General features: G+C 42.9%; 1 protein-coding gene across 5 annotated transcripts in view; it reads right to left on the bottom strand.

Moving 5' to 3' along the window:
• Positions 1-13,450, bottom strand: part of LOC146789716 (tetratricopeptide repeat protein 21B-like) — a 514,157-nt gene that overhangs the window by 26,409 nt on the left and 474,298 nt on the right. The gene's annotated exons all lie outside the window — the stretch shown is intronic.

Raw genomic sequence — 13,450 nt, 5'->3', positions numbered from 1 at the left:
CAAGGCGCAAAGATCAACATTTCGCAGGACTACGCCAGAGATACAGTTATCAGGAGAAAAGGGTTTTCAGACCTCAAATGAATACTGCTGTACAGAGCAATCCAACACTCTCATTGATCCAGCCAAATTTAAGATGGTTTACCATGAAAGACCCATGTGTTCTTTAACCCAGTGATTTGTGAGTATTCTTAGACCACACTATAGAGTCTCGCATGGAAGACTCTGAGTGGTCCTGGTTGATGACAATACTCACTCCACACCTCAGATTCACAGATCACTGCTGAGGAAGTATTGTCGCCAGAGGGAGTAACAGTCGACTGAGGGTCCTATGGGTGGAGGTTGGATTACACTACCTGTGTTCTTACATACAAGTTAGCCCCCCCACAAGGCATTGGTCAGCGGTGTGAAGATCTGTAACCACAGGGGATATTGCTCTTACCGTTGATATAATTGTATGCATGATACCCCTCGTATACCAGATTTATGCCTTTGAGTACAAATGTATTTGTATGCTGTTGTGATCGGATATATTGAACTACCTGTCTATGCCACAAACGCGTTTTTGAGTTGTCTGCATTTGGTTTTATGCTGAAAACAATTAAAAAAAAATATATATATATATATACTCACTCCACATTTGATCAGCCCACCTAAACGATATCCTTTACAATCTATCACGATGCTTTATAAAACCAAGTACTGTTCTAGTGTTCATATTGCTTGTAACATTGATAGTTTTGCTTTTCAGATTTAACCTTAAACCACATGCTCCCACATACTAATCATTTTCCATGATTGATCCACACATGATTCACACATGATCCACATACCATAATCTCTACCTACCCTGCATCACTGCACCATGTTCATATAGCCATGTACACAATACACGCACTCTACTTTTCTCCCCTGTATGTCTTCTAACATGACATATTACCACTGATGTGTGTAACTATCTTCCACATGGTCTCTGCCTATGTGATTTTGACCTGTCTCATGCTTCACTCATCACCTCCTACGATATGTTCTACTATTATAATCATAGGTCCTGCACTCCATGGTAAGTCCCACATTCCCCTGATGTGTTTTCCAATGATCCGTCATACGGTCTTGCACGGAACCAGACACATGACACATAAGGTATCATATATATTCTAGCCTTGTGTGACCTCTCAAAATGGACCATCGCTCATTGTTCCCTGTCTAGTAAGCAGCTGTCCTGCCCACAAACTATGTGAGCGCCTGGGTCATGTCCCCCCTCACCTTCCCATTCATAATATGCTAGGCACAAAGTTTCCCATCATTAAGTTCTATTACCTATGCAATGCCCCACTACAGCTACAGTGTTTATCCATGACACTTTATCACACTTCAAGCTACATCCATCTGCTCGCATACAGCAAGTCCACATTATAACGTCCCTTGACACCTCACAATGTCTCCACACACTCCCTAATGATTATGTGCATGTATATGCTCATGTATTATTATCCATGTTATTGATGTGGACAATGATTGTAATACCGTGCATTAAGCCATGTGTTTTACTCGCTAGCATTTATTGCCTGTCAGGGTCCTACTAGTTATATACTGTTTACACCTGGTTATTCCACATGCGTTGTTGCGGGTTTGTGCCCTCCTTTTTGCGCTTATTGGTTATATCTTATTGCTTATATCCTGCAGCTGACATCCACTGCCCCACACACCACACCTCACCTTTTCAGACTTTTTCCCCAGTTCGAGAACGATTGCTCTCCCCAAGACACCCTGACTCAAACACCACCATGCTTAAAGTGATTTCACCTAAAGCCAAAGGACTCAACCACCCGGTAAAGCACAGAAAGATTTAGGATACTGCCACTCTCTAAAAGGCAGTTTGGCTTTCTTGCAGGAGACCAAAATTACCTATATAGAAGCACTTTCCTTCCGTACGGGTTAGGTATCGGACATTGCTTGCTTGCCCGCTATCACCCAAAAAATTTAGTTCTTACACTGATCTCCAAACTTTCAGGGCTCTCAATTATTTCATCAGAACCAGATATACAATGGTAGATGGTTAATTACACAACTACAAACCCCCACCACAGAAATCTATACAGTGAAAGTATACGCCCCCAACATAGACAACCCTAAATTCTGGGATGCCCTTTCTGCCAAACTTGCTCTCTTCCCCCGGAAACGAGGATTATACTTGGTGGCGATTTCAACCTTCTATTGGACCCTCTCTTTTAGATACAGAATCCCTACATCTCATAAAACGCTTCACGCCCTATGTTCGGCTCACAAACTGGCTGATGTCTGGAAACTCCACAGCCCCACTGGCTGCGAATTTACCTTTTTCTCACCTCCTTATAACACTTTCTTCAGAATCAACCACCTCATGGTGATTCCACTCTCCTTCCACAAGCCGCCTCTACCTCTATACAACTGATCCTTATTTCGGATCATGCAGCCATCTCATTGCAACTCCAGCTCCTTCCCCCTCCCCGAAATCAAAGGCCTGGCGTATGAATTTAGAGATCCTGGAGGACTCATATGCGGTGAAGGAACTCCACGATGAACTATCCCAATTTATTCAGATAAATTATAACTCTGTATCTTCTTCGGTTACTCTCTGGGGCTCCCTGAAATGCTATTGTAGAAGTAAAATAACAGGTTGAGTGTCGCGGGAAAACAGACATAAAATCATCCCTAGACCTATTGTCCTCAAAAATTAAATCGAAAGAACTGAGTTACCGGCAAAATAATGACCCAGCTACATTAACACAACTTAAATGTTAATTTAAATCCATAGTCAGTAAACGCTTGCATCTCTGTGTCCATACTCAAAAAGGCAAAAAGTTGTGCTACCTTAATAAGGCTGGTAAGTCCCTGGTGGCCTATCTGTAGTTTAAGTGCAACTCTAATCTCATCCAAAAGATCAAAGATGAACACTACAAACTTCAACTGAAATGATACAAAAAGTCAACATTTCTACACCAAATTATACACTCCCTCGGCAAACAGACCTTTTAACGATTGCTCAAACTTCCTGAAGTCCTTACAAATCAAGCAAATCTCCAACTCTGATAGAATCTCGCTTGCCAGTCCAATCACAAGTGAGATCATTCACGCGATAACAAGTATTCCATCTGGTAAGGCACCGGACTATTTCTAGATCACATTTTATAAAACCATTCGCCTGCTCCAATATCACCACATTAGAATTGACACTCTCCCACTGTGCTACTGCTGGCTCAGAATCAGGATCCGCGTCCAAAGCCACCATAGTGGTGATCCCCAAAGATGGTAAGGACCAATCTGACCCCAAAGATTTTAAGCCTATTTTCCTCATCAATATGGAAGCTAAAATCTATGCAAAAATTCTTGCAAACAGTCTCACCGCCCTGATTCTCAAACTAGTCCACCCTACTCAATCTGGTTTCATCAAAGGATGCCTAGTTAGGGACAACATCCGTCTCTTCTCCCATATTACTGAAAAAGCCTCCAACCCGCTTTCCCCACCAGTGGCAGCCACAGCCCTGGACGTGGAGAAGGCTTTTGACAAGGTCTCCTGGCCATACCTCAAAGCTGTTCTCTCGAGACATGCTTTAAGAAAAGAATTCACAACAATGTATAAAGGGGGTTAGCCCTGTTAATCCAACCGCATCTGGGCGAACAAGCATACATAAATACAAGTAATGCGCTGGAACCAATCTATCCTGAACAATAAATAGAAGGACAACATCAATTATTCCTTCGAAACAAGGTTCACTCTCTGGATTAATCATATATCAATCAATATCATTGACAGAAGGCAGTTTTAGAAAAAAACTTTTTATGTATCTATATGTAAAGAAATAGACACTTTTTGGTTCAAGATCCAAGATGGCGGAGTGAGGATCTGAGCCGAGCAGCTCACCAAGAGGCTTGCCCACCCTCTCTTCCTCTCCTATCGAAACGCCTGTAAAAATGCCTGCAAACCCTTAATCGAGTATGCTTCTACCTGTTCTAGCACACTCCGAATCTGGAAAAACCTGAAAACTTGAAAAAACCGCAATTAAAACGCTGACAAACCTGACAAAACCCTCGGACTCCTACATCCTGTATCCCGCCTTTGTGGATGCCGCAAATACCGCTACACAGCTATACAGCTACGGGGGAAGAAATCGAGGCGGCTTTCCATGCTGGAACTCCCGGGGACTACCCGACTCGTGCAGCGGATCCTACAAGGGTTGTTACGGAGCTCGGGGATCAACTGGCTTAGTCTGTATCTACGGACTGCCTTTCACCCTCTCTCTCCAACCTCCCAGCTGAGCAAGATGCCCGCGAAACACCAACCTCGCGCAACCCGGCACACGAAACATCTCACCGGAGTCCTTCCAGCCGGAACCGGAGCTGCCCGGGAAACAGGAGCAACAACCTCTGGGCTCCCCCAGACTGCCGCGACTTACCCCGACATCGATGAATCGGCAACCAACGGCTGTCCCATCACGGAGCATGCAATGACGGAACACGGCAAACAGGTACTGAGACCACCGATTCTGCTTGTTGACACGCGCTCTAAGGGGGCTAACAAACTCCATGCTATAAATTTGGCTAAGTCCTTGGACAAAAGCGGGGTGGACGTCATAGGCAAAAACAATCAGTTATCTCCTCCAGTCTCAGAACATATCGTCCAGGACGCTCTTACTGACTCTGAAGGGGTACTCTCATGCGGCAAACAAATTAGTAGTATCCAGGGGGCCGAGCAATCGAAACACCGACAGCCCTCCTTTTGTGACACCTCTCCGGGCCACAGTGCGACATCCATCAGCTCTCTGACTAAGCTGTCTGTTATACCCACGCTGCCTGTGCCCGCCCCTGTGTCTGATACTGGGGTTACACCAGAAACTGTGGTAACTACATGCGGCTCGGGCCTAGCTCTGCCTACGGGCTCACTACCTGCTACTGCATCCACCACTACCCCGCAATCCACCATTGCAAACTTATGTCTTACTAAAAATCTTGGCCCTAATACAATTATGGTTCCTCCAGATATAATGGCTCACAAGGAAAATATCGAGATCAACGAACAAACCCCTCTTGAGGTCTCTGTTGTCGAGGTCAGCACAGAGGATGAGGCCTTGTCAGAAGATGACTTAGTGGGAAAACCAACAAACGGGCCCTACGACCCTAAGATAAAACCTCGTGCTGGGAAAGCCCACAAACTTAAAAGCAAAGTTCGAGCTAAAAGAGGTCGCAGAACAGTCCTATTAACACGCCCCCTCTTAAATAACACTCTGGATCAGAAAAAGGCTTTCGTGGACAAAAGCCCCCTAAGAAAATGGATTGTAGCAAAAGGCTTAGTCAAGAATCTGTCACAGAGGCTATCAGGCGCTAGCTTAATGGAAACCTTTGAGTCTTCAGATCTGTCTATCTCACCAGCCACATCTCCTCTCTCGGACACTCTTTGCTCTGTGGAGAACAATGCTTCACCTGCTTCATCTAAACCGCCAGCACTAGCGGGGCCAGCATGTCAAGAACTTACTATGACCTCCTATGGGTGTTCTTCTAATACCATCACCTCTGCCCCTCCTCTATCTCATCAAAAGGAACACTCAGGCGCCTCTCCCAAAAGTACATCTGGTCCTGAGCTAACTTCAACAGATCCGGCCTCAATAGACACTATACTACAGATTTTGAGAGACCAACGCGCCGAAGCTAAAGAACACTACATCCAACTGAGGGAGGATAATAGCAAAATGAGTACCTCATTACAAGATCTTGCTTCCAAATTGGGTGGGATTACCCAAGACATCGTGGGATTACAACAACGTGTGGTTGAGATCGAGGCGGCAAATCTTAATACAACAACAATAACAGAAAGACACGACACTCAACTGCTGACACTACAATCCAAAGTCGAGGATTTGGAGAATCGACAGAGACGATCCAACCTGAGACTTTTTGGGATTCCGGAGGGGTCTGAAGGGGCCGACCCGAGGTCTTATTTAGTGGGGCTGTTTCAAAGGGCCTTTCCAGATTTAGCAGACTGGGACTGGGACTCGCAAATCCAACGTGCCCATCGTCTTCCCTTAGCTATGAGAAACAGAAAGAGAGAGAATCAGCTCCCACGGCCTTTTATAATTTTTTTTGGCAACTTTCTTTTACGCCAAGCTGTCTGGCAGAGAGCTCGTCCCAATGCCCCAGTAACTGTAGGGGAGATATCTTTTTTTGTCCGATCAGACCTGTGTAAGGAAACGATGGACAGGCGCTGGTCGCTACGCAAACTAATAGACCCCATCAAATCTGGCGGGGGCCAGGCTTTCCTGCAGGAGCCGGCCCGTCTTAAGGTCATTAAAAATGGTCGTACTCAGTTTTTCAATGACGCCAAAGAAGTGGAAGCATACATTTCTAGTTTTGGCACGATCTAGATCCTACAATGTCTGAGCAACTTCTCAGCGAAAATCTTTCTTCTCTTTTTTTTTTTTTTTTTGTAGGACCGTTTTTCTGTAGAGATTTGTCAGGCTTTGCGGCGAGCATTGGGGGAGAGGGATTGTGGGGGGGGGGGCACTCTTGGTTGTTCTGCTTTGTGCGCTGCCCCACCAGCGGCAGCTGTTGCTTAAGGGCGGTTCTTCCCCCTTGGGGGGTGAGAACTAGGGTGGGGTGGGTGGTGGGGGGGTTTGGGTGGGTTAAAACTAATAAAAATATGCTTCAGGCTGTTGAGGAAAAATATTTTGAGGATAAATCAGTGCTGTCCTTTCGGTCATTATATATGACCTCATATATGAGCAATAACGCATACTTAATGTTACCCGTTTTTAGGCTGAAAAAATCAATTATTTTCCAATGTATGAAATAAAGATAATGGCTTGGAACGTAGCAGGGCTCAACAGTAAGAACAAGAGAATGTTAATTTCAGAAGAACTTAAGCTACACAATCCTCATTTTGTCTTACTCTCAGAGACACACATTGCCGGCAAAGACAAAAAAACTACTCAAACAACTGGGCTACCAAATTCTGGTCTGCTCCACCTTTGGGCTCTCTACTAGAGGTGTGGCTATTCTCACAGACAAAAGATTCAAATCTGAAACACTGCAGACCTTTCACAGCCAAGACGGAAGACTGGCGATGGTCCAACTCCGCTTCGATAACCATACGTATGTTCTTTGTGTAGTATATGGCTCTAACATGGACGATCCAAGCATCTTTGATCTACTGAACATAAAACTCCTGGGTTGGGACGGAGAACCCATTATCATGGGGGATTTTAATTGCATAATGAATTATAAAATAGACACAACCTATTCAGGAAGCTTTCACAGGATGCACAAAACTAGGTCATCCATACACGATATCTGTCTCATCCACAACATCAAGGATGCTTGGCGATATTTAAATCCGAATACACCAGGATACACTTACTACTCGGCACCACATAGATCTTGCTCTAGGCTGGATATGGCACTAATTAGCGACAATCTACTAAAACAAAGCACGATGATCCTATGCCCTCGAATTTCTTCAGACCACAATGCAATAATCCTAGCAATCACAATATTACACATCAGGGCTCCTCCTACACCTTTTTCCTTTCCCAGGAACTTACTTTCTGACGCACAATATGTGTCACAGCTTAAAATACATCTGACCGAATTTCTGCATATCAACATTGAGACTACCTCTTGTTTCATAGTCTGGGACGCATGCAAAGCGGCTATTAGGGGCTTTACCCAAGCTTATGTAATCAGGAAAAACATTGAACACAGAGAGCATAAGGCACAGATTATTTCCGAAATCGCATCCCAAGAAGCAACCTTGGCTTCTGCACTCCGATTAAATCTACCTGGGATTACAGAGATCAGCCTCAAACTTTGCTCACTCAAAAATGAGGCTAAAAAGAAATTCATCCAAAAGAGCAGCGCAAACATTTATAAATACAAGTTCTCACAATATGAAAGCGGAGATAAGATTGGCAAAATTCTCGCTTATAAGGTTGCTGAGGATAGAGCCCATACACGGATCACAAGCATCCGGGGCAGTGATGGTAAAATTTTCAACCAACAGATAGAAATAGTAGAACAATTTGCGGACTACTATAGCACATTATATACTCCAGAAAACACTCCCAAACTGGAAGCAATCCAGGATTATGTTGATAAATTTCTAACCAATCCAGAATCTAACACTATGCAAGAATCGATGTCAGACATTATCACAGGAGCCGAACTACATCAGGCAATAGAACTATTACCAGCAGGGAAGGCTGCAGGGGAGGATACAATCCCTTTGGAGATTTACAAAATTTGCATAGTCGAATTGGGGCCTTTGCTACTGGAGGTTATACAATCAGTTGGGCGCAATGGAAAGGCACCAAAATCATGGAATAGGGCAAAAATAATATTTTTTCCAAAGAAGAATAAACCAAAAGAGGAGAGAGGGTCATATCGACCTATATCATTGATCAATACCGATGCTAAAATATTCGCTAAAATACTAGCTATAAGACTGTCTCCCTTCCTGCCCTTAATCGTTAACCCCCAACAACACGGGTTTATAATAGGGAGGGACACAACAGCTCACGTAAATATGGCTATCACGGCATTTGATGTAGCAGAGACAGAATCCACCCCGCTCGGCATGATCCTATTAGATGCCGAGAAGGCTTTTGATCGAGTGGGCTGGGACTACCTCTGGTGTGTCCTATCTAAGCTGGGCTTCGGGGGGCAATTCTTACGAGCTATACAGGCTTTGTATGACAACCCAACAGCCTATACATCTTATGGGGGTCTGTCATCCAAAGAGTTTTCAATTCTACGAGGCACTCGCCAGGGCTGCCCTCTCTCGCCTCTTCTATTTGCCCTCTCATTGGAACCATTCCTGCACGCTCCCCAGTTACAAACCCAAATCGTTCCTTTCAGGTCTGGCAACCAAACACTAAAAATAACTGCATATGCCGACGATATCGCGGTCTACTCACAGGACATTGTGGCAGCACTCCAAGGCATAGTTACTGAGGCTGAAAAAATTGGGATTGTTTCCGGCTATAGGCTCAACTTACAGAAGACCCAAATCATAACCAACTATACTCCCGCTGTCCCAGTTCCGGAGATCTGCAAAAATGCCACTTACTTAGGTGTTAAGTTAACGGCCAAAATCCAAGAAATTAACAACATTAATTACAATGAACTAGTTAAATCTACCATTTCACTATTAAAAAAATGGCACAGACTACCACTGAATATCATCGGCAGAATCAACCTAATCAAGATGAAGGTATTACCCAAATTCATGTACCTATTTCGCTCTATTCCGTTGGCCCTAAACAACCTGTTTTTTAAACAACTAGACGGAGCATTCAGTAGCTTTATATGGGGCTATAAAAAATTGAGGAGGTCACTGAATTCTTTGAAAAACAACATAAACGCGGGAGGGCTTAATTTTCCCGATTTTAAATTATATTTTTGGTCTGCTTTTGTTTTCCGCTTTCGTTCATTATTAAACCAAGGTGGAACACTCTTTTTTCCACTCCTTTATGCTAAAGCAAGACGCTAACCAGTTCTTATTACGAGTGAACGACCCCAACTACTTTAAAAGAGTAAAATTCAAGACCGCAAGAGATATTGCAAAGATATGGGCTAACATTCTTATTTTTTGTAAAACTACTTTTTACCACTCAAAACTATTGTTGTGGGGGAACCCGGGTCTCCCGGCAATTTTCAATGAACATAGTGCTCAAAGCTGGTCAAGACGGGGCATTAGGCTTTTAGGGGACCTATATGGCACGCAAGGCTTTCTGGACTTTAACACACTTAAACTGCTTTATGGCCTCTCGGAATCTATGAGATATAAGCACAGACAGATACACGACTACCTGGTGAACAAAAAACGAATATCTGAGACTACAGACTCCGATATCTGGACCCACTTCCACTCCTCAACAATCAAATCAGCAATAAGTAATACTTATAGCTTTCTAACCAACTTCAAACAAAATGATTGCTCTAAATTAGCCGCCAAATGGAGCAGGGTCTTAGACACAAATGTCACTTCGAAAGATATAGAACGTTCCCTATCTAATATTAACAGCAGTGTTCACTCTTCCAGCCTGAGGCTACAACAATTTAGAACGACTTGCATGCTATATTATACACCAGAAATCATCTCCAGGTGGTCCCCCAACAACGCTACGAACGACCATACCAAATGCCCTAAATGTTCGGCCCACGCAGCTGACTTGGCACACATGCTGTTCTCTTGTCCCACTCTTAAGGATTACTGGTCAGACATCCGTAAAGTTCTTGAAATTAGGTCAATCCAGCTCCCCTCATTCTCTGCCTCCTTTGTCTTATTAGATATCAACCCCACCCCTTTCTCTCAGGGTGCTCTGGCTTCAATCCTCATGTCTTGTGCTAAACTAACTCTTGCCAGAGCCTGGATCTGCCCTGACCCACCATCGGTGTGGGATTGGTGGACATTAGTAATCGAGATCTACTCAATGGAGGCTTCATTAGCTAATCTTAGGGGGACTCGCTCCTTGATGAAATTTGAAAAGAATTGGGGTGAATTCATGGAATAGTGTTGCTCTTTCTCTGAGTTTAATCTCGCTTACTTGTCTGGACTTTATTTATTTATTTATTTATTTATTTATTTTCATACTTCCTTATATTTTCTTTTTCCTCCCTCTTTGTGAACAAACATATGTATTGTTGTACGTTTTACTCACCAGCCTGTTCAATAAAAAAATTTAAACAAAAAAAAAAAAAGAAAGAAATAGACACTTTTTATGTTCAACTATACATGCGAATATAACATTGTTTTAAACAAACTAAAGGAAATTAAATCCCCCAAAAATTAAATAAAAAAACTCAATCAAAAAAACAAGGAATATATCCTCTATTCCCTATTCCCCTATTAGTGAATATGGATGCTCACACTTTTTTATAAGAGCATTCCGTTGTCTCAGATCGCCCTACTACACAGTACTATGAGGAAAAAACAATATTCTCTGAACAATTTTCTTAGCACTTTTTTTAAAACTATTTTACAAACAATTTTGATTTGTCAAGGGCTTCTTCAATTGATAAAGTCGACGCGTTTCAGCTCAACTTGCTTTGGGCCTCATCAGAACTAGGGTGTATAAGGATATCTTTCGATAAAGACACCAGTCTCAATGAATAGTCCCGGCTCATCAATATAATAAAGTCTGGAATGAATATTCGCCGGATAAACAGATCTCAATAGCTCAGTTCGTAGTGATTCAAGTGCAACGTATTATTTGCGTCACATAATTCATCTTGCAGGATTTAACTTAATCCTTTTTTCATGCATTCATTCAGTGTGCTGTGCACGCGTTCTCATCCGACTCTCAACTTAGTTCCAAGTCCATAGTAAATGTCACGAAAATGTCAAAGAAAAGAATTCATCACAATGACTACGGCCCTATACTCAAACCCCTCAGCAATAATAGGATCAATGGAACCTCGTCCCAGCCCTTTATGCTGCAACAGAGAACCCGTCAAGAATGCCACCAATCCCTGCTACTGTTCTTACTTACCATTGACCTTTTGCTCCTGATGCTAAATGAATTGCCAGACATCCCAGGCGTCTCCTTTAACATCCCATACAAAACAGCTGCATATACAGACAACATCTTGATATTTACAGAATCTCCGGATCTCGCGATTACTGCAATCCTATTGTGTATTGATCGTTTTTCCAACTTCTCAGGTTACTCCCTGAATAGAGACAAGACAAACCCTTTAGCTGAATATCCACTGCCATCCCCTCAATGGGTGGTTCATCCAACTTCCAAGGGAAATCTACTATCAAATATATTGGGATATGGTTTTGTAAAGACCTCGCCAAATCCACTTCCGTCAATTAGAATAAAACCCTGAATAAAATAAAAGACCTACTATTAACGTGGTCAACGTAGAGCGTATCCTGGTGGGGTAGATTCAAAACCATCAAAATTATGGTTTCATCCTTGATTAACTTCTTATCAAATATGTTACCTACTCAACTCTACGGCAGACTTTTTTCTTAAAATTGACAACGCTGTTTCACACTTCCTATGGGAGTATAAAAGACCCAGAATTAGTCTTAAAAAACTGAGGACAAACATAAAAGTGGGTGATTGAGATTTCCCTAATTGGATATCCTACCAAACTTCCTACCTGGCATCCCAGGGCTTACAGTGGTTTGAAACTGACACGGTAAAAAAACATATATGGGTCGACATGGAGTCTTCTATCTGCCACCCCTTTCCACTCTGACTATGTCACAACATCCTTATACCCAGTCCCGTACCATCTTGAAAGACACTGTACACCACACTTTCCTTAGATGCAACACTGGCAACCAATATTCGTAAAGCAACCTTGATATCACTACGGCACAATAAGAAACTACATATTCCTAACTCCCTTACTACCGGACCGATGTGGGCAGCTAAAGGGATTGCAACGATACCAGACCTCTACGATAAAGTTGATCTGATCTCCTTTGCCTCCCTACAACATAAATACAATCTCTCAAACATGGACTTCCATGACTTTCTTCAAATAAAGGCCAAAATATGTAAGCTTGGTCCCTTTCATAGCTCACCCATACAACAGAAACTTCGACTGATACTATCAAGTGATCATGCTGCTTCATAATTCTACAAAATCGTTAACACCTCTAAAACCCCACGCCATCCACCTTTGACACAGAAATGGGCTTAAGTGGGTTTACACCTACTTCAGCACAAACTGATTCCTTCTCTAACCCAGACCAAATGTTTTGCAGCACACTTCATGTACTGGACCCCTGGAAAAATATTTCAATTAAAACTCAAGGATGCCAACACTTGCTGGGCATGCAACTCATCCCCTGGCGACAAGGAACACATGTTCTTCTCTTGCCCTTTCCTGCATTCCTACTGGGAAGATGTTTCCCTACAGCTACAAAAAAAATTCAAATCGACCATTTCTTTATCCTTCCCATAATTTTACTAGGACCTCATCTGGCCAATACCCCAATTGATCTCTGACATAGATCTTCCCCTCCTTGATCTTTTACTCACCATTGGTATCAAAGTAATACTGATTGATTGGAAATCTAGTAACAACGTATATTATCATATCTGGTGGGCCCGAGTTACCCATCTAAGAAGCACACACATAACCCAATCTAGTAACAAAGGCTGACCTGTAATCTCCCAACGTATTTGGGAAACGCTTGATCTCTTTATTCACAACACTCCCCCACCACTAAAGGGAAATCTGCATCTCACCCCATGGCCACAGGTTCTCCCTGGAACAACACAACTTAGGTTTTAACTCCTCTCCTACTGACTCACATGACTGCACCTCTCCCCCTTCTGTATCCTCTCACCCCTTCCCCCCTAAGATATAGTACTGAACACAATCGTACAGATGTGTACAATATGCATATATTTCTGCTTGCATTTCCCAAGACTCATCATATTTCCTACAGCTACAT

The sequence above is a fragment of the Triturus cristatus genome, chromosome 10, assembly GCF_964204655.1.
Source record: "Triturus cristatus chromosome 10, aTriCri1.1, whole genome shotgun sequence".
Classification (NCBI taxonomy): domain Eukaryota; kingdom Metazoa; phylum Chordata; class Amphibia; order Caudata; family Salamandridae; genus Triturus; species Triturus cristatus.
This window is presented reverse-complemented; position numbering and strand designations above follow the sequence as displayed.